At 39.5% G+C, this 23,539-nt stretch overlaps 2 long non-coding RNA genes across 2 annotated transcripts; one reads left to right on the top strand and one right to left on the bottom strand.

Annotated features, from left to right (window-relative positions):
* Positions 1–6,513: 6,513 nt before the first annotated feature.
* LOC137194991 (uncharacterized) lies at positions 6,514–12,880 on the bottom strand. Its single transcript, XR_010931040.1, has 3 exons — positions 12,767–12,880; positions 12,347–12,506; positions 6,514–7,237 (listed from the first exon to the last, which is right to left on the bottom strand). It is a non-coding gene; the product is annotated as an uncharacterized lncRNA (long non-coding RNA).
* A 3,535-nt stretch (positions 12,881–16,415) lies between these two features.
* On the top strand, positions 16,416–22,254 carry LOC137195183 (uncharacterized). The gene is made up of 2 exons (XR_010931081.1): positions 16,416–18,513; positions 18,655–22,254. It is a non-coding gene; the product is annotated as an uncharacterized lncRNA (long non-coding RNA).
* The last annotated feature ends 1,285 nt before the right edge of the window (positions 22,255–23,539 follow it).

The following is a 23,539-nucleotide window of genomic DNA, read 5'->3' as shown; positions in this document are numbered from 1 at the left end:
TGTGGAAATACATATAAAACAAACACTAATCCAATCTTCATCCTTCAAAAGAGAGTCATAAGAATTGTAAACAAAACCACTTATAGAGAACCAACAAACCCACTCTTTATTAAATTAAAGATTCTAACACTTAAACATTTGGTCGACTTTAAAACTGTTCAAATCATGTACAAAATATAGTATATATTTAGAATTGTGAAGCAATTAAAATGTATTAATCATTTTTTATCATCAGTGATTGAACGAGTAGTAATGTAATGTAAAAAATGAGACCTTCCCTGACTTTCTCGGTTGTCTGTAACAGCCTGTGGAGCAGAACTAAGGAGCAGAAAACAAGCTTTAGAGCGATAGTAGAACATAGCTTACCCCTTTTGTTTTCCTGTTGGTAGTCCAAAGCACACATTTCACAACAAAACTGCAACGTGTTGCTCCCTGGCCACATTACGTTGCTCCCTGGCCACAACATGTTGCTTCCTTGCCATAGTTCACTGAGCTTATCAATGTTTAGTAAACATGGTTGGTAAAAAAAAAAGTTGGCAGTTTGCGGGTCAAGTCAGGTTCGGGTGGCTGATTAACGCATATTCGTGTGAATGTTGGGTGGTGCAAATTGCAAAAAAGGATCTCCTGAACATTTTGTGCTTTAGTAGCCATAATTCAAATTATGTATGCTTCTTCATTGTAAGGTTTAATGATATCTGACAGGATGTCCTCATACTCCAAAAAATATGGCTGTCAACAGCCAATCAGCTTTCAGCAGCACTTAGACAAGGTTAGCAATGGACAAGTGGCACAAAATCTGATGGGTGTTTGCATCTATGGACTTGGAAGTAGTGTGTTAAATTTGGGAGGAATCGGCCATCAGGGGGCACTATAGCTACAACTGAAAATACCAGAAAAATTGAACATAGATTCTCATGCTGTAGTTTACCTTTGGATATGTGCTGGATGTCACATGATTCCTCTGGTTATGACAAACAATTTTGCCAGTTCATGCCAAATGTTTCAATTTTCCACCATTTTGAATTTTGTCTGAATTTGTTTTTATACTACTTCTCCTTCAAATTTTTTATCATATTTTCTCTAAATTTGGCACACAGAATATCTGGATAGAGCTGCATAAAAGTACTTTCTGATTTTTGATATTTGGCACCATTTTGCTGTAAAGAAAATTTGTGGGCTGGGCCTAATTGGCAAAAATTGCAATAAACAATGAATACATGATTCTATCTCAACCAAATTTAGTAGACATGTGAATGTATGTACCCTGAAGGACCATATCAAATTTGGTGGTATTTGGCCTATAGGTGGCTATGTCAACCTGATAACTTCAAATGAAAATTTAAAATCATTGTTCCATATCTCACACTGATCAAGCACGTACAGGTTCATACCTATGAAATGCATTGTTTATTACTTATGACTTAAAATGCATGGCAACATAAATGCCTACAAGAACATTTATATTTACATTTATTTACATTATTGAAAACTGAGCTTTATACTTAAAATTTCTTGTTACTCATCTCCTTCTTCCTTTCTTTTTCTTCTTCATATTTGGCGTTATTCATTGAAGTGCTTGGACCTTGCTCATTGCTGCTTGCAGCTATATTATTCTTATTATGACTGGTATTTTTTCTTTCTTTAATGTTCTTGTTTGGCTCCTTAAACTATAAATAAAATGAATAGTTGAATTATCCTTTTGTGGAGCTTGACTGCCCATAGTTTATTTAATTGTGGACATTTTGATGAGTGGTTTTGTCCTAAGTAGTGAGCTCATTGAAAAGTACACAGCACCTCAGTGGCTCTGCCTAGGTTTGAATTTCCATCTGACTTTTTAAAAGGGCACTTTTTGTCATGCAAGCCCGGAGGGTTGGGGGATGGGGTGGGGATGGGTTATTTTAGCATGGGGGCCACGGTCACTTTTGGCCCTCCCCTTGAGGGCCCTATTGACTGCAATGACTTCTGTGTCTGCTGTTCATGGCTATTACTATGTGCCACATTACCCCGATCTGCACTGCAGTTTTTCTGTCTGCATATTAAGCAGAAATAATGGAGCTTGGAGAACCTTCTCTTTACGACGGGCCTTTGGGTGTTCCATTCATCTTTGAAGGAGCATCAATCCCCTCCCCTGCTGTTATTCTGCCGTAGCTCCTCTAAGATCAACGGCTCAGTGTCACAGGCCTCCACTGCTGCAGACTAGAATATGGGGGCTGATGGAGGCTAACTTCACCCTCTGGCAGCTGTTCAGACTTAGAGGGCTTTTTCTTGAAGGCTGACTCTTAGCTGCCCAAAATGACAACAAATCCTTTTTTTGCCCCCTGTGGGTGCTGTCTGTGCCACTTTGGATAACATCCTTGAAACGCTACAGCTCCTTGGGGTCTGACTTTAAGGATGGCCACTTAGGCTGCAGGCAGCGCATTTGGAGGACTTTGGGGAACTGCAGTTAAAATGGCGGCTCTCAAAAATTTGAAGCTGTTGCCCCTTTTAAAATGAAATTTTAATCTCTTTTCTAGCTAGAAGATACACCCTATTTTGAAAACCTCAACTAATTATTTATTAATTATTATTGTTAATTGTAGTCTAAGGGGAAGAAGGAGAAAAGAAAAACATAATTGCCAAATCAAAACACATTCTTTCTGGTTCACCTCAAGCTCTACATTATTAATGAAAAAACTCAGATTGTTTTTGATTTAGTTGTGGGCTTTGCTCAAATCAAGCACTTGGGTTGTTCATTCAACCACTTCATCAAATAACCACCGTGAGATGCCTGAGCATCTGAGTCTCAGTCTTTCTGGAGTACTGAAGTGCATATTTATAAGAGTACAAATAGAATCTGAACCAACAACAGAAAGTGACCCCAAAGTCTAATGTTTTATAGTGTAAACAGATGCATAATGACTTTTAATAGCCAGCCATTCCTGGCTGCTTTAAGTGCTTAGTGTCACAAAATGACCTGAGAGCACACAAGAGTCTCGACTGATGCTCATATCTATTTTTTCATGTGAGTTCGTACTTTGAGTGGTGTTTCATAAAGCAAGAATACCAGTAAAGTCAGGCTTAATAAAGCAGGCTTATTTTCGGGAAACTGGGTTCAATAAAGGAGTTTTAGATATGTGTGACCCTTACCATGGAAATATATCCTTCCTCAGTTTTAACCAGTGTTACAATCAATCTGCCAGAGCGAAACACAGTGTTATTCTCTAAAGTTCCTCCCCAACAGTTCCTATACTGCTGCACCGTGAACAGAAGCCAAAATTTAATTGCAGCATTTATCACATTTTTCAAATTCGACATGTCTACACAGTACTCCAGTCTATAATGTATGTGCTTTCAAATGCACTGGAAATACTGTATGTATTTTTTATTCCTCATTCTCAGTATCATGTCATAAAATAAACAAAATTAAACTGACCTAGAGAAACTGTTTTATTTGAACTACAATAAACAATGAAGCTGTTATGTCTTGTGCAAACCAGGTAACATAATCAAACTGATAGAGGACATCAGTTCCAGTTTTCAGTGTGAATTGATGTGATCCACTACAACGAGCTGGCTTCATGAAATCCTGGATCAGTTTATCAAGCTCATACTGTACAAGATGGGTTTCTCATAAACAGATATGCTGTTCTGCGTCTGTGTATGAAACACCCCTGTGGTTTGCTGGATTAGGAATGAAACAAACATACCACAAAAAAAAGCAACAAAATCAAATTTAATTGGACCGAAGAGGCCAAATGAGTCTGATGCTGATTAAAAGGCCACTTCCTCCACTGCTTCCCTACCACCATTACTGAGGTAGATGTCTTTATGTAGTGACGATGGCAACCTGATGAAATCTGAACTTCTCTGATTATTTTTTCAAAGTCTGATTGATGTTTTGCATGATTAACTTGTCAAATTATTTTCTCATGCACAAATATAATTAATTAAGGGATGTCACTTACTCTGCTGTGCTTGCTGGTTTGATCTTCTTGCTCATTAGACGATCACACATTATAGTGCAGCAGCATGTGTACTTGATATCTGACATTTCATTTATTGGACTTACTACAAGATTAATCTCCTCAAAGCTGCACTGGGCAACTTTGTTCATCTCCAGCCAGAAAATGGCAGTGTGAGCAGAAAGTATTTCTAGATCCACGGTTCATGTGACTCAATTCTAACAAACTGCACACTGTATGTCAGTGTTAACCAAAGGAACCAAAGAGGCAAAAGATGACACAACATTGATGAGACCACCTTTCTCTGTACTCACTGCTGTTCAGAATACAGTCTGTATTTCTATCTTAAGAGTCATTGCATTACTTTCTTCTGGTGAGATGTTATCAGAGCAAATAAGACGAATCTGTGGCGTCTCAGCTTGGATACTCTTCTCTGGTGCAGACACATCTAGTTATTAGTTAGTCTAATAACAGGGGTGCATGTATACATAAAATTCTTGATAAAAATAAAAATAAAAATATCTAACACATATTCATCTATACTGATTTCACATTTTCAAAACTGTTTACACAGATCTTTTTACCAAAATGCATCTTGGCACAACAGTTAGTCTCACATCCAAAATGCACTAATACAACTAAAACACTACATCTATATCTCAGGATCAACCCCTTTATGTTCTAGAAATTGGTCAGAAATGCTACATTATGCTTCAATAGACTTTTTTGCATAGATCAATTACAAGTGCACAAAATGAAACTAAAGTAATTCCAATAATGTAATATAAAACTATACATGTTACCACAACATACATGTATATAAGAGAGCTACAGATACAGAAATACAACAGTGCTAGTCAACCGTGTCTACTGCATTTGGCCACAAATTCTCATCAACATTACACCATATGTCCTCTCTTGCAACACACCTGGGAAATAATCTTTTTACATGCCAGAAACCTGTTTTCTCATTCCCAGGTCATCAAATACCAATGCTTTGTCAGGCCCCTCAGCGTCTCATGCAGACGCATAAGGTACCCTTTGGCATCTGTATAGTGATGCACCAGGCTTTCAACTAACTCCAATGTTAACCCACCTGTGGCAATTTGAGACGCGTAGAGCAACTGCTCTGGCTATATGACTCCAGTGTTAACCCAACTGCAACGTGTTGAGCATCAGTCCCATTGGAGAACCGAGGGTAACGCACACAGCTTTGGAGTGCTTTATTGGATGACATGGCTCAATATTATTACTAACAATAATAACCATGTTTTAAGAATGAGTATTTCATATTAAATATCCTCAGCCACATATTCTTGGAAATATAAAATAAATGAACAACTTCCAATTAAAACACTTTTTGTTAACAGAGACAGTAACTTTTGGATTTCGGATATTTGTGATTGCGGACGATCGGCGGCACTTTGAAATGGAATGAAGCCCACCCACAGCAGACAACCCAAAACAGTAATTGAACAGGCCAAGTCCACTCACAACACAATGCCCTTCCCTAACCCTGACCTGCCTTTGCTCTAACTTGCATCATATTTTGTACCATGGCCATATAAATGGGATGAAGACATTTATTTGTCCTATTATGAATGTGATTTTTGTGTCTGAGACTCACTATTTATGTCTACAGTGAGGGGATCTGGTGGCTCTGTTATGCTGTGGGGGGCATTTTGCTGGCATGGTTTGGGTCCACTTGGGAGTGGTCTCTTCCAGGATGACAATGCCTAAATTCACAGGGCACGAGGGATCACTGAATGGTTTGATGAGTATAAAAATGATGTGAATCATATGCTATGGCCTTCACAGTCACCAGATCTCAACCCGTTTGAACACCTACGGGAGATTTTGACATGTTAGGCAGAGCTCTCCACCACCAACATCAAAACACCAAATGAGGGAATATCTTTTTGAAGAATGGTGTTCCTCAGCCTTGGCATTGATTCTACAAGTCTCTGAACTCTACTGGAGGGATGAAAAGCATAACAGAGCCACCGGATCCCCTCACTGCAGGGGTCTAGCATTCAGGCCTTTACCGGTTTTTCCCTTAATTTGTCACCCGTCTGTATCTATCTATCTATCTAAAAATGATCTGTAACCCCGCTTTGCCTATACCAACAAAATGACATAGACTATGTTATCAAATTAGAAACATCATTATCAGTGTATAAGGCGTTATATCACTTTAATTATTGTTAAGGGAAGAAACCAGGTTGCACAGATGCCTAGGCATATAAGCATATCCAGTAGGCTTCTGACAGGAATGCATAGGCTGCTATTTACACAGCCCTGGAGGTCTGCTTTTTTTGTATCTTTATGATTCTTGGTATTTGGAATTTTATGTCAGCACAACATAGTCCATTCAATCAAAATCTGTTTTATCAGCCAGCGCAAGAATACAAATAATGTGTGTTGACATTTGCTCCCTCAAAAAGCAAAACAGAAGAACAAATATAGACAAACATAAGGTAATATTGATAATGAAATAAATAAAGTAATATTAAAATGAAATTGAATTTTTAAAATCTATTATAGAATGGAATAATAGTTTTGAAATGGGATATAAAACTTGAAATTATATATTGCCTGTACAAAGGAAATATGGATTGTGCTATGGACAAAGAAATGACGTGTATGAAATATATGAGGGTGACAAGAGCAAAAATTAAATGTGACATGTGTATAAATAATTCAATTATGTAACAGTGGAGACTGAATGCAATGTAAAGTCCAATTTGATGAAATATACGAAAGTGACAAGTGCAAGGATTAAATGAGGGATGTGAAATGTAAAGTGCAGTTGGATAAACCCGTCTTCATCCAGTTTATGGTGCAAGACTTGATGCAATTTAGTGCAAAGGCAGATAAGGGTTAGGGAAGGACATTGTGTTGTGCGTGGACTTGGCACATTCGACTCCTGTTTTGGGTTGCCTGGTGGATTTCATTCCATTTCAAATTGCCACAATCAGAACTATCCGAATCCAAACGTCACTATCTCTGTTAAGAAAAGGCGTTTTATAACCTGTGGTTATAAAATGGGCAGTTGCTCATTTAATTTTATATTTCCTAGAATATATGGTGGAAGATATTTAATATGAAATCATCTCTTTAAAAGTGTGTGTGTGCATGTGTGTGTGGGTGCACCCACTTTGACTTGAATAAGTGTTATCATCACATCACAGGCTGTTATCATCCATTTATTTCAGTGAGACAATGTTGGTGGAGCCCAGTAGATGCAGAAGGCCTGTTATCAGGCATGTGCTGTCATGTGACTGTCAAGTTTCTTTCTGTGAAAACAAGAAAAAGGTTTATATTCCTTTTAATCTCAGTGGGAAATACAATGTTTTAAGATAGTCTCTGCATTAAAATGTGTTTTGATAACATTTCTAGCAAGAAACGTGCATTTTATTTTCATCATCTTCATTCAGTAAATGTAGTCTTATTACAGAGATTGTTTCAGGTCTGTTATGGTTCTGTTCCAGTCTGGCTCTATGTCCCTCCACCAGTCCACCAGGCTTTTCCGCCTGTTTAAGACTGGACTGAGTGGGAAGGACAGATAAGAGAGGTTGCAGATTATATTTAAGGACCACTTGAGATAATGTAGCTGTCTACATTGACTCTTGTTGGAACTAATTGCAAACGTGAACTGAAACTCAGAGCAACAGTTGTCTTTCTTTATGTTACACACGGCCTTAATATGCGGGTCACTCCACTTGACAGATTTATTGGTTCATGTTTATGTCAACAGCAATTTATGTTTTTAGTCTTTATGGTAAAGGTTCCCAGGTTGGCAATGTAATTCTGAAGTTTATTTGCTGTGTTTGCTCAGGTTGACTTGTGCACTTTAAGTTATATTTATGTAATTCTGAGACAGTTTGATTTATGACCGTTTATATATTAAGAGGATTGTGCATGATTATATTGTAGACTCTTATTTTACTTATGGATGAAGTTCTATTTTTGATTTGTCCTCAGCCCAGAGCAGTTACTGCCTTCTGTGTTTCTTGTTGTTTTCCCCAGCCTGTTTTTCCCTCCACACCTGCCCTGCATCAGTCTTGTTAGCCCTGCCCTGCTCCCTGTGTCCACCCCAGCCAATCAGCTCCCAGCCTGCAACCCAATCGCCAGTATAATACGTTGGCATCGAAGGTTTCTGCAAACCACAGAAACGTTGAATATATACGTTTCACCACGTGTAATATGTATCATATCAACATTTCTAGAAACGTAGCATATTAACATTTCTACCCACTGAATAATGATGTTTTATGGTGTGACAACCCTGTGGTTAAGGTCTGGTTAGGTTTAGGCACAACGACCACTTGGTTAGGGTTAGGGAAAGATCATGGTTTTAAAAAATAAAAGTAAAAACGTCCTGATCTCTCGCTAAAAACACCCGCTTTTGTCAGTTGAAACAGGAAGTTGGCACTGGTTTCGAGGTGGTCTCGAACCATACTCTCTGCTGACTTCCAACTTGCTGCCAAGAAACGTACTAACCAACTACCGGTTATTTTATGAAAATGAGATTCTGTGTGTGTTCACTGAGTCCCCCCCCCCCACACACACACACATCAGAGATAGGCCTAGGAGTTCATATTTAGATAGTTATAATCAGGGTGCAATTTGCCAGGAGGATCGTGGGGATTTTCCCCCTTCAGGTCTATACATCCCTGCCTCTGCTGAAGTATTTTTATCCCGGACAGGGACAACATTTATCCCCCTCATAGTGATATATGCTGCTTCACCCATAGACCATATAAAATATCTAAAATAAAAATAGGCTATTTAAAAGAAATCTAAAGTGCTGCAATGTGAGAACAGTCATTAGTGCAAACAACAATAAAGTCAGAAATGGACTTTCACTGTTAGCGCTCATGCTTGTGGGACAGTAGAGATAACACTGAGTCTAGGCCATGTGATGATGCAGTAAATGGACCAGGAGTTGCCTCCTTCCCTGCTCAGAGATTTGCAGAGATGTGGGTAAAAGAGGGGCGACACGCCGAGGATGACCCCTCCACAGGAAAGCATAAAAAGAAGACAGAAGTCCATCATCAAAGCAGACTGTTTTCCTAGTCTGACAAGTAGGAATGTACTGAAGCCTGTTTGTTTTGATGACAGCACGGTGTGCTATGCATGTTATTATTTTCTTTTCAATATTGAAGTTTGCTGTTTGCTGTGCATAGAGCTGAATTAAACAGTGACTTGCAAAAATGACATTAAGTGTATTGGCACGTCTGGCCGAGTGGTGCTATCCACAGTACTGAAAGGAGAGTTGGGGATTTAATTCTGGCATGTTAAATTACCATTTAACCTTTTGTTTCGTTGTATATGATCACATCTCCTATGTGTCTGGATGAGGAAAGGATTTGGCATGAACTTGACATCACATCACTGCGTGAAGGAGTTTTCATATATGATATCATAAACAAATACTCTCTAAACCAAGCAGACAAAGAGGAGCAGCAGACTGTCCTCTCTCTGGTCAAGCCATCCTATCTTCATGATCGTTGCCATGGCGACCTGCGCTAAAGTAAACAATCTTACAGCGAGGTCTCTTCTCTGTTATGTTTCTAAGCCAAGGCTGTCTGGGTTGCAAATTCTTGTCTGAGCTATCAACTATGCATGCTGAGAGCTTTTTGCCTTCGAGTAGCATTTCACTGTTCATTGTTAATAACACACTTTGAATTGTAGGCTACATGTCTCCTTGATCAGTCAAGCTGTCAATGAATCTTTTTGCTTAAATACATCCAAAACTCCTCCATTACAGATAATTCATAACAAATTTGGGGTTGTCGACAGGCAAAGTTTTTCTGGGCCAACTTTGGGTTGAGATCCAACATAGTCAAAATTCAAAATTGAATTCACATCAGTGAGATTACACCCTCGGAGAGAGTTTTGAGTAGGTGGGTAGCCTTATTTTGATTTTAATTGAAATACCGTTGTGTGTCTATGTCCACAGGGAAAGGAGGTTCTGAGTGCTATATATTGCTTCAGAGATCTGACAAATAAATAAATAAACATTTAAAATGGATCATAAGATTATGGAATATATAATGTGAGAATTGTACATTATTGAACTGTGATAGGCTATAGTTGTTAGGTCATATAATTGTGACAGGATCAATGAGTAAAAACAGTAAGAAAAAGTGTGTAAAAGAACTGCTGATGTAAAATCAGACACCCCAGTTTGGGGGGTGGAACAGTGGGAAGAAAGAGAAAGACACACACACACACACACACACACACACACACACACACACACACACACACACACACAGGTTGAAAAGAAAAAAAAAGGAAAAGACTAGCAAGGTTGGGGAGTAACTACTTACATTTAACAGCGTTATGTAATCAAATTATAAATGTAATTTTAATTACAAATGCAGAATCAAAACATTCCAATTTTAATTCGAGTTATATTGGAGAACTTTTAATGAAAGTCTGACTGTAACCAGTGTTAAGTTCTGCTGTAAGGTTTATACTGCCTGGTTCAATTTATGCTTTTATGCAGGGTCTACAAGATAAATTGTAGTAAGAAAAAAAAGATTAAACTGGACAAAGTTGTATGTGTGGTTGGTGTGTGGGTGTAAACAATTAAAAATAGTTATTGAAGACTTAAAGAGAATAGAAAATAAAAATACGCAACATATTCTACAGGATTGAAATATAATGTGGAAATATAAAAATGCTATTTAAGAGATGGGGGGTGCAAAGGATTCGCTCCTTTGCACCCCCCATCTCAGCAGTAAAAGCGAATGAACAAGTGTGTCTCACCAATTTCTAAATTTGTTACCACAGTAGGAGTTGCCAGCATCCCTATGGCAGAGTCCATGTCTAAAAAATGTTCTACTGTAACCGTTGAAGGTTCAGATGTACAGCATTTTTCCTTATCTCCAACAAAAGTCCAATAAATTTGATGGGGTGAGTGTTTCTAACCATTCCTGATGACTTGCAATCATTTCAATTCATACAGTCCACCACTGATTGATTGTTTGTATTGCTGGACTTCACCAGATTTTGATATGCAACATACCTTCAGGGTTTCAAACTTTCAAAAAGTTGCTAAAACATCAGCAGTGTGTGCACCACTCTGCTATGAGACCTGTCTTGCATTATCATTGTACAGCAGCACTTAACCATACAGAAGAGTACAAGCGGTTGGCCAATTCATTTGTAAATACACAGTGTTTGGAGAGTGAGCAAATTTTGTTTGTGGGTCCACAGGGACGTGCTTTACCAATCCATTTACCTGACATACACAGTACATTGTTTGAAGCCGATGAGTCATGTTCACATCACTGTAGCAGTGACACCAGTTATGAATCAAAACATATTGGAGAAATGATGGCACGATGCCAATCATTGAGAAAGACTGATAGTTTCTCAATTCCAGACTGTAACAAGCCTAAGTGATAACTTGTACATGTTACACCTGAGTGAAGAAACTGCCCTGCCATCAATTATGGTTGTATTGCAACAGCCACCTCTATCAGTACAATATGGACACCCATCTGATCTTTCTGAGGTTCCTGTCATGTTATGGGCTAAATGTAAGAACCATGGGGAATTGGTTAAGTCTGCCCCGCCTCACTGAGTGACACTTAAATCTAATGCTAAGCTACCCATGATTAAACAATATTAATTGCCCTAGAAGGCAATAAAAGATTTTGAGCCAGTGATTCAGTCACTAATAGATCAAGGCATGCTGGGTGAAACTGCCAGTCCATGCAAGACTCCTATTCTGCCTATTCCAAAACCGGGCTGTCTGGATGAATGGCAATTTGTACAGAATATACAAGCCATCAATAACATCATAGTCATTGACCTGTGTTCAGCATTCTTTTCGATTTCTTTGCATCCAGATATCCAGTATCTGTTTGCATTCACTTTTAAAAGGTAAACAATACTGTACGACCAGGCTCGTGCAGGGATCTGTAGAGAGTCTGACGGTGTATGTGACAGTGGTAAAATGAGGATCTCCAGTTGCCAGGGGGAAGCACCCTTCTCTAATATGGTGATAACCTGCGGATAGCTTCTCCATTGAAGGAAGCCTGTTGTTCTGACTCCAGCTTGCACCTGCAAAGACTGGCTGAGTGAGATCACAGAGCCTCGTTGGCTGAGCTGCAGTTTTGTCTACCTGAAGTAACATACTTGGGACATATTCTAAAGAAAGGACATAGCTTCCTCTCACCAGAGAGAGAGAAACTTTTGAACAACATGCCTCCTAAGACTAAGAAAGAGATGCTCTCATTTTTGGGGATGGCAAACTACTGCAGGCATTGGATTTATGAGTATGTCGCTATGGACTCAGGCTTGCAGGCAGCCACAGTCCAATCTGCTCCTCCAACTGTGCTATGGATTGAGGAAATGCACAAAGCTTTTCGTGAACTGAAACATACACTCTCTGGAGCCCCAGCCTGGGGCATGCCGGATTATCTTCAGCCGCTTCATATGCATGGACATGAGAGGGATGACTGTGCTACAGGCATCCTGGTGCAGAAACATGGGTCTCAGTGCTGGCTTGTTGCGTAGTACTTGTCTTGACTTTCGCCTGTGGTCCTTGGCATCAGGGACATGCAGAGGGTGTCAGAGAATTCATAAAAGGCAATTTTTGCAAATGAATAAATAAATATATGGAATGACTACTTTTGCAACACTGTTAAAGGGATATTAAAATGTATGTATTTAAAACAAATCCATGACTGAGGTTGATTCAAACACTGATACATGACAAGTTAATTAATGATACATGCAAAGAAGTGTATTTTAACTAAAAATTCAGCCCAACTCTTAACTAGCCCTCTGACTGACAGCCTCACCTCAGATGCATAGTTGCCTCTCTCGCCTTCATATTACTCTTACCACCTCTGGGAAGACATCATGCATTTAAGCCACAATTCTAAAAAGCAACACATAAGCTTTAAATAAGATGTATTAGAAACTGGATTATAAAAGATTTTAACAGTTAACATTCCTTCATCCCTTCCCTCCCTCCCTTCAAAAATTCTGAAAAAAGTTCTTGAACTTAACTATTTGCCTAAATATATAATGACATATAGTAAACAGTTAACATTCAACATTCATGTAAATGTAGCTGCATTCACTGTCCTAATACACATTCACCTGTTGAGCAAACATAACACATAAATACAAAGAAAGGAAATATGTATGCTTACTGTAGTAATCTTATATTTATATTAGGTGTGCTGTGATCCTGTGACACATGGGAATGCATTGGTTGATTCTGCAGCCAAACAAGCTGCCATTTCCTCTTCCTACATGGTATGTCAATGTACCTCCTCACAACCTGCACATCCGATTAGTGTACATTTGGTTGTGTGTCTTTCCTCAGTCTATCCTCCATGTGATAGTACATGTTGCTCATGGGCCTGCACATGTAGAAAGGAGGGGATAAAGGAGGGATAAAGCAAGAGTTTGGATACAATAACAAAAGTTGCTTGAAAGAAATATAGGTAAAGTAATAACTCTATCATAAGTCTCCATATACTGTAGTGGATAGTCAATTAAAGGAATAAAAGTTTCACTTCTTCAACTTTTACCTCTTCTAAAGAAAATTGAAGCATGACCACTTGAAGGGAATAAACTTCTCAGGGAAGAAACAGTGACAGCCTCTGTGGCAAAGATAACTCAGAGGCTTAACAGTGCTAGGATTTCAGTGTACTATAAAAGAGAGATTGCACAAAACAATGATGGTCTACACGTCTGAAATGGCAGTTTTAAACTGTGCAATTGAGCCTGTGATTCACACGATGCTTGATTGATTAAGGTAGATGTATGTTATTCCAACTCTGAAGGATATGTTAGGTAATTATTGTTTATTTCACTAACAAAGACCACACCATTTGAACGGTATAAAAGTAGTTTTATTTGGATTGTCGAGAGGGTTCAGGATTGGATGAGGATGTATGGTGGGCTGGATGGGGGTCGAGGAGCGGGATGAAGGGGGTAGATGGCATGGGGATGACCGGGGACCAAAAGGAATCACAAAGAGGCTGGAGCATCTAGTAACCCGGGGGTCGAGACTCAGGGTGGGGGACATGTCTCGATGAGCTTTCTGCTTCGTCATCCCCCTGTGGTTCCTAAAATAGAACGAGAAGAATTACTTATGCGGGAGTATTATCACTAACAAGCATGTCTTTGATGGTGGGAGGAAACCGGAGTACCCGGCGGAAACCCACGCGAACACTGGGAGAACATGCAAGCTCCATGCAGAAAGGACCTGGGACGGCCAGTGTTCGAACCCAGGACCTTCTTGCTGTGAGGCATAAGTGCTAACCACTGTGAGCCACCATGACGGCCACTGAGAGGGGAGAGAGGAGAAAAGTGGGGTTTGGGGGAGAAGGGCCGTGAGGACTGAGACAAACGGGAGAGAAAAGAGTTACACACGCCTATATAGGTATATTTACACACACACACACACAACACGTAGTTCCGACCAAGCAATCTGATTGGTCAACTAGACATTCAGAACGTGTTCAAATCAGCATGACAGCACACCTCGCCGTGCTCAAATGAAAAAAGCCTCATCACTAAAAATATTACTCCGCCATTCATTAGAACTACAGACTGTGACGTTGTGATAACAACAGTCATTTCTGGGTAGACGATTGGTGGTTGATTTGAATAGCGGAGATATGTGAACTTGGCAAACTTGTTTTTCTTCTGTCGTCATTTTCAGCCGTAACTAACGTTTGAAGATATATAGTTAAACACGGTGGTCCGACCTATCTGACGTTTCTGTTGGCTTTATTTTATGTACTGTGTTGCTTTGCTAGTGTCTTTCGTTTGGTTTGTTTTGTATGGGGGGGATCTGTGGTGAAAACCCGGAGCGGAGTTTTGAGTTGTCTCTTTTATGTTTGTGAAACTGGATTGAACTGAACTGATTAGGGGTTGTAGGGAAAACAAAACAGACCCTTTGCCGAGTGGACTGAACTCTGAGACTGTGGGACGAGTTACACACGCACACAGTCACACACACAAAGTCCGAACCCCTTTTCACTCTTCATCGTTACCTAGCCATTTTCCCTTTTTCCCCCCAGTTGAGAGTATATCTTAGCTTCCACTCCGGTATCCTCCATCAGCTGTGCTGGTGCTACGGCACTACTAGATTAAAATGTCTGAAGTTTGCGGACAAAGTAGCCAAATCTGTCCATGGAAGAATTATTTTTTTCAGCGGATATCTTAGTTACAACGAGATTGAGCTAGCAAAGCAGTTTTGTATTTATATGTGAGGTATTTATTCAGTTTGGGAAATGCCGCGATCTCCAGAATGCATTAGCTGAAGTTGGCTGGCTGAGTTAGCAGGAACTAGAAATCGTCTGTTGCTAGGTCGTTATTAAGGGTCGACCTACTTGCTGGAGTAGTAAACTAGGCTTCATTACATAGGATTCTACTGACGTGAGTGATGGTTTTCCAGGTATTAGTCATACCCCACGTATTTCCATGGAAACAAAGATAACACAAGAAAAACGTTTTTTATTTTTAGAGCGAACTGCCTCACAATATGAATAAATTTTGTTTATATCTTTTATTTTGTTGGTAAATGTTGTATAATCGCAATATTACACTTGAGGGTGTGCTTTACCTTATTGTTGGCAGGACAGCGGTGCAGTCAGGAACGAGGCGCAAGCCCTCTGTTGTGGTTGTAGTAGGCGGCGTTGTGACGTCATCGGTGTGCGGCGGCCCGGCGGCGGACAATGAACCCGGAAGAGCTGGAGGATTTTAGCTGCCGGCCAGAGGATGGATGATAGAGGTAGAGTCTGCATAGAGTTGGAAAGTTTGTCTTTATCATCGTTTCGTAGGATTGGGACGACCGTCTCCTCCAGAGCTCGCTGGAGGTGAGCAAACATCCGGTTGAAGATGTTAATTGCTTGAAAAAGAGCCGTATCAGAGTGGGCCACTGCGTGGGTGCGTGTGGAGTGTCTGGATCCCAGCTGATCAGAAGCGCTGTGTCTGGAGGAGAAGGGTTCCATGTGGATGTGGTGGTGAAGGAGATATCTTGTTGGTACTGCTACTCTAGTCGTGGGCAGTATGTTGCTGAGGAACTTGGAGCACGGCGGAAGGTAAGCATTTGCGATGCAAGCTGTCGTAGGTCACGTGAGAACTGAGACGAACGGGAGAAAAAGGGGTTAGACACGCTTATATAGGTATGCAGGGATGATTGAATTGGTAAGGCGCAGGTGATTGAATTTAGTGAGAGAGAGGGGCGTGGTCTTATTCCTGAACCTTTGTTATAATAAGAACTCCATCAAAAAGGGGGAACTGTGAAAGAATTTTCATATGCATATCATATATGAATACTCCTTAGCCCAAGCAGACAGAGAGGAGCAGCAGGCTGTCTTCTCTCCGTTCAAGCCAACGTATCTTCATGATCATTGCTATGGGGACTGGCGCTAAAGTAGACAATCTTATAGCGAACCCCCCCTCTGATTTAGATTTTTTTCACAAATCACACCGTGGCTGTGTGGAGCTGACCAGCAGCAGTTTTAAATGGAATAAAACCTACCCAACTTTACATTTCACATTCCTCATTTAATCCCTGCACTTGTCACTTTGTTATCAAGCCTAAAAAACTGAGGTCGAGATAAGAGATAATCTAAGACCCAAGCGACAGTTGTGTCGTTTAAAAATTCATTAATTTGTCAGGTGAAAGGTGTTAGGACTGAAAACATAGATCTTGCATTTTAATCATGAAAATAAGGTTAAAAGCAAGCCAAGTCAAACAGTTTTACCTTGAAGGATTTTTGTCATTATTTCCATAAAAACAGAAGAAAAAAAATCATGACTAATGAAATAAAATATGTAGCCTTTTGAACTTTCAATGGGTTCTGTGAAGCTATGCCTGGGCAAAGTCATGTCCATGAAATGTGAAAATTAAAACCGCCACAGGACTAAACCAAATACATTGTTGGAAAGGACTCAACCTGGAGAGTAACATCATGTCTGTCTGAAAATGATACACAGCTCCTGCTTTGATATATTGACCTCTGAACCTTGAACCCAGTTCATGTTTGAAGGCTTATCATTCAACAACAGGAGGGACTACAGACATCGAACTAGAAAACTCTTGACCTCAGCTGTCATGTGGGTATGGTCACTGCTGGGCACCAACTGGGCGTGCCGTCAAATATGGAAAAAAGCTATTTTCACCCATTAAACAATTAGATTTTTAAAATCTGATGACACCAATGTGTTTTCTAACCCCTTAAACCCACTGGAGTACCCAAAGTTTAATACTGCCAACTTCCAATTATGGGGACTATATCAATGTAATTAAAAACTACAATGCTCATTAGAGACACACCATAAACTTGTTATGAAACACACAAATCAGCCGGCATACTTGTAGTTCTTCTGGTTTCCAGAGTAGGGTTGTGATTATGGTTATAAAAAAAATGTATATTTACTAAATATATCAATAATCTACTACAGCTGAAACATACATCATAATGCATCTGGATAAGCAGGGGAGAAAAATCAGGTCAGTCCATCTGGGATAATTTAGCTGGTATTTTAGAAATGAGTTTTTGAGTTGGGTTCACAGTCGGCGGGAGTTATGCAACCATTCAAAGAGCGATTCAACCATTCAAGGATCTTTTTTTATGTAATTATAGCCTTCACATGGTTTTTTAGCACCCTCAGGAATGTAATAAACTGCATAGAAATAATTCAGGTTCGTTGAAAGTCTAGCGGACATAAAACACTTGGAGATAGCCTAAGTCAACTACAAGTCCCAAACTGCATTTCCTCAAGAATTCAGCCAGTCACAATGTTCAAATTCTGGATTTCAAATTGAATGAATCTGTTTCATAAAATCATTTTTTTATTGAAAGAACATCATCAAACAGTTACATAAAATAACAGAAATAAAATAACAGCTCAGATAACTACACAACGTAAAGACAATGATTCAGACATGTAAGCTACATGGTTTCAGCGATATCAGTGCCCATAGCAACCACCATAGCAACAACAGAAAGACCTGAAAGAATCTTCGTAATAACCAACAAACTAAACATCATATACATTCACTGATTTAAGATTATGAAAATAGATTTTATAAATCGCTAGAAATGTTATCAAAACACATTTTAATGTTGAAACTGTCTTAAAATATTGCATTTTCCACCTAGAATAAAGATGATAATTTGGGGTTTTTTTTGGCATGTCCATCTTTTTGGGTCCATTGGAGGAAATCCACAATTGCATACTCCCCATAGACAACTGGAAAGGCCACCCGGCTCACAAGCAAAAAGTGTGGCGCTACAGAGGACAGCGAACCGTTGCCCTCCTCAATTGGAAGAAGAAAAGACACCACACACCACTTCCATCCATCTGCATTTCAAACCTGTGCTCTCGCTGCATTAAGAAGGATTAAGTCAGAACTTTAACAGACCATTAAAGACTTTCAAAGGAAGTCTGCCTTTTTTCTTCTGTGAAACCGGGCTGCACGATGACATCACTGACACCGCTGTGGATTTATCTGGATACCAACTCATCAAAGCTGACCAGGACACAGTGGCATGTGGGAAATCAAAAGGAGGAGGTATGTGTTTTTACATCAATGACAACTGGTGCTCGGATGTACTAAAAACATACCTACACTGCTCTAGTATCCTGGAGTGAGTTTTTATCAAGTGCAAACCATACTACTCCCTGAAAGAAATCTTGTCTGTCATCCTTGCAGATGTTTACATCCTCCTGCAAGTCCTCATCTGAGAAGCACAACACATGAACATGAATTCTCTCATATGAACTGCTGAGCTACAAACAGCTCGTGATGTGTGCCACATGCGATGGTAATACACTGAACCACTTTTACTACTACACCATCAAAACATGCATACCGCTCCATCTCACATCTCACTGCATAATGGAGTCTTTGAGAAGCCCTGAGGACAACAATAAGTCATTTGCTGACACTGTAGGCTCATATATCAACTTCTGTGAGCAGATCTGCCTCCCAACCAAAATCATTATAAGGTACAATAACCACAAGCCCTGGTTCTCCAAACGGCTCAGAGAACTCAGGTGCCACACATCACCAGCGACCTAAAATGGGAGGAACAATCATCTAATGTCATCAAGAGAGTTCACCAGAGGATGTTCCGCCCCAGACTGCTCTAGAAGATGAACAAGTCCTTGAAAGTTTGCACCCAGTTCTACAGAGCCACCATCGACACCTCACCTCCTCTATCACTATGTGTTAACCCGCATCCTCTGCCAACACCAAACTCAGACTGGAACACATCGTGGAAACAGCCAGGTGCCGTACAGGCCAGGAACAGGTGCCTGTGAGTGCTCTGCACGATGCCAGAGCCAGGAAGCGAGCCAGCAGGATAGAGGCGGACCCATCACACCCGGCCATCACTCTCCTCAACAACCGATTTTAGCCCCCACCACATCCCACTCCCATCCATCATGCACCAAGTGATACAGCACAGTGAGTCATGCCTGTGCTCTATCACCAAGTGTGTGTGTGTGGTAGGTGCACACAAACCCTTAATCAGTTTGAAATAAATTCTATAATGGTTTTGTAATGGGTGACTTCTTCTCCATACCAACGGTGGCTGAAGCTCATAATGTAGCCCTCTGCCATCCAAAACTGACAAAAAAAATGTATTTCTCAGAATGGAAGGAGAAATAATTAAAACTGATGACCATAACATTAAACTATCATATTTTTGAATTATCAAGTAGACTTTTGTGTATTTGTATTGAGAAATGCTGAGGATATCATTTCATTCAAAGAAAACCTTAACATGGGAATTGGCAGTGGGGAAAGTTCTTCCAGATGGCGGGTCCTCCCACTCTTGGTTCTCCAATGGGACTGATGCTCAAAGTGTCTTATAGCATCGTGTCTGGGTTAACACTGGAGTCAATGGACAGCCGGAGCATTTGCTCTGACCTAATATTGCCGTGGGTGGGTTTACATTGGTGATAGTTGAAAGCCTGGTGCATCACTATGCCAAAGGGTACCATGTGCGTCTGTATGAGACACTGATATGGGCAGAAATATGTGTCACTAGAAACTGAATTTGAATCACATAATTTGAATTTGTATTGCTAACTTGAATAATTGCATTGAAAAACTGAATCTGAATAGCATAGTTTGAAAGTGAATTTATTCATTTGGAACTGAATTCCAATAAACTTGAAACTGAATGTAATATTATGAAATTGTATTCAGTTGTTCTGAAACTGTATTTGATACTTAAAATTTGATACTCACTGAAAATTCAACTCTCTATATAGCCTACAATACTTCCACATTCAGTTCTCATAATTCAAATTCAGTTCACTGAGACATCTGGTTGTAACGACTTTTTCCTCTCTTCAAATTATGCTATGCAGATTCAGTTCTTCAACGCATTTATTCAAGTTAAACAATACAAATTCCAATCATGTGATTCAAATTCAGTTTTTTAATGCAATTATGTAAGTTGAGCCATTCAAATTCAAATATAAATGACTCCAATTCATTTTCTAGTGACATATTTATGCCCATATACAGAGGGCCATGTCAAAGTGTCAGTATTTGAAGACCTGGGAATCAGAACAGGCCTGATATATCCCTGGCAGTTTCCTGTAGATATGTCCAGACATCCAGCATTCATTGTGTCGGATCTGGCTGGTAGTCATAAACTTTCCACCTCCATCAAGAAAAGGAGGAATGGAGAGTAACGGCTGAAATACACCAGGCATGGATGTGACGCGTCACTTAGGCAGGGCAGAGCAGGGTTTTTTACCTGCTACACCAACTCTGTCTGTGTTGCATGTAGTTGTGTGCCTGACATTGAGATTTGCCAAGTGATAATGCAGTTGGTTATACAGGGTTTGGAAGCGTAGACTATATTAACTGGGATTGAATTAATTAACTAGATAATTCAACTACAGGATCATGGATACATATTGATTTGATTTATTTATTTTAATGTGCAATGTAAAAAAAAAAAAAACAAAACACAAGTTTGCACTGCTGCGTCACATTGCCTCTGGTACAATAGATTGTACTCGTTTTTTTACACACTTATATGTAGTTTTTACATGTTGAAGCCGTGCTTAGAGAGAAAAAAATAGACCAGCTGTATAAAAATAGAGATGAGCCACATGATGCTCCCATGTGGGTACATATGGTTTCCCCGGTCAACATAGCAACTTCAGTTGATTATAATGGATACGCTCTGCTGCGGCCATGCTGCGACGTGTCACGCCACATCCGTGCCTGGTGTATTTCAGCCTTAGGGTGGAAGAAAAAGCATCCTTGGATGGGATGTAAAAGAGAATTGTGAAATACCACATTGTCCCACACCATAACAAAATCTTCTGGATTCAGCCTCACCTGGCACAAGTCTGTCATAGAGGTCATCAAGGAATGAAATGAGGTGCTCAGTGTCGTATGTCCCAATTACTAGTTTATGTGCTTTTAGTTCTTTTTTTGTAGCAGAATGTAGCAAACTGCAGTCTAATTTACAGTCATTTTGCGTTAAGTGTTTAACGTAAAATTAATTTTATACAATAGTATGTAAGCTTGTGCAAAAATTACTAAACACACAGAGGTTTGGTGGTGATTGAGTTTAAATGACAAAAGTTCATGGATTTTGAAAGATGTGGTCATTGAATGCATTTTATGTCAAAGCAATGAAAATGGATTCACAGTTTAGTCGACATTGGAAAAAGAGAATTACTATAATTGTAAAAATTGTATATTTTGGGTATCTTGACTCTTTTGACACCACAAGCAGGTACAGTATAATCTCTGACATACTCCAGAGCCTCTGTCTAGCCCTGGGCCACTACTGTAAATCCTTCAAGAGTCAATCGTATTATGGATCAGTGTATGCATAAATTAATCTAATGTCTTGTTTGCAGTCCTGTGGTTTGACAGGTTTTTCAATGCATATTTCAGGTGGTCATGCTTTTTGACAGCATGTCAGGTTATGCTCTTGTTTTAGACATAATCAAAGTGTTCAGTCAACATTCAGGAAGTTATATGAAGCTAATTGCCCTCTGGGTGAATGCTCTCCAAAATCTTTGGCAATGTTCCAGCATTATAATTACTTCTCTGCTTAATTGTCAACCAAGGCTCGGCAAAGACATCATGATGAGCTGTTAGTGTTCAAAGAACGATGGATGCATTGAGTGTTTGCATGTTATCTAATTCTACGTTGCTTGTTTATATCCTAATAGCAGATATTCTATTCATTCATTGTGCATGCTGAAATAGAAGAAATTACATATAATGTTTGTTTTGTCAATAAAACAAAAAGCTATATCTAAAAATCTACATTTCAGAGCGAGAGATTTGTATTTATTTTTTGAGTATGTTTTTTTTCTGAAACAGAATCCTCCTTTCAAAGAGAAAGCCTGAAGCCATCTTGTTACTCAGCAATTCCTCTGAATTGTCTTTCAGGATCATTGACCAGCAAGCGTACTCTTTCTGAAGAAAACAATTTGACATTTCAATAGAATCAACCAAGCAAAGCGCATTAGTTCTGCAGCATGTACACTTTCAAAGGTAATTACAGAACAAAAGAGGCGAAGCGTAAAGTGATGAAGCAGGAAATCTTTCCCATTCGAAATATTAAATATAGCACGCTAAACATTGGGTGCTCATATCCCCTTTTAAGGCACTGTGCCATCTTTGTTTGTTTCAATGGATCTTTCTCACAGCAGGCATTTTGACTTGTTATAGCAGGAAAGGTGTAATTAATAACATTAGTGATGGCTCTGTTCCATGTAAATGTCCCAGTAAGCCGTGACAGTGAGCCACCATGCACAATACCAGGACCCTGAAACTGGCACACCTGAATGGAATTCAGCCATTAATCACCTTAACCTGCACCTGTGTTTGACAAGTCAAGATGTCTGGTGTGAGAAGGGTCTATAAACAGACCTTCATGATGCACTGAACAAGCAGCTCAGAGAAATAAACAATGTAATGTCAGGATAGACACAGCCAATCATCACCAGCTTCCAATTTATGTGTACAAGGGAGAAACCTGCGCAACAGTAGGTCTTTTTAATGGAGGACACTTGGACATGTCACAGTAAAGCACAGGTGTAAATAATAACATGAATGATGGCTGAATTCCATTTAGCTGCTTCAGTTTCAGTGTCCTGGTATTGCACATGCTGGTTCACTGTCACATTATCATGACTTACTGGGACACTTGAATAGAACTTGTTAATGTAATTAGTAACACGTGTGCTTTCCGACTATGACATGTCTAAATGTCTGTTGCAAAAAAGGTCTATTTATTAACTGTCAATCAACACAAACACACAATACATACAAAGAAAAAACACTGTAGAGCAGTCCCTAATCATTGAAAATAGTTGGAACAAGAGTTAGAACCTGAGAAGAGAAGAAAACAGAAAATACCTGGAGGAGAATATAGTATTCAGATATAAAGAAACAAGGTCACAGTGCAGCTAGTTAACACAATACACCACATAATAAAGAATACTCTACACTGGCTCCTTGTACATGCAGTAAGAATCAAAGTCTATTTGCGTACCTACACAGAAAAAAATCAAGCGAAGCAAATCACATAAGCATCCAGTTGCAA

Source organism: Thunnus thynnus, chromosome 13 (assembly GCF_963924715.1).
Source record: "Thunnus thynnus chromosome 13, fThuThy2.1, whole genome shotgun sequence".
Classification (NCBI taxonomy): Eukaryota; Metazoa; Chordata; class Actinopteri; order Scombriformes; family Scombridae; genus Thunnus; species Thunnus thynnus.
This window is presented reverse-complemented; position numbering and strand designations above follow the sequence as displayed.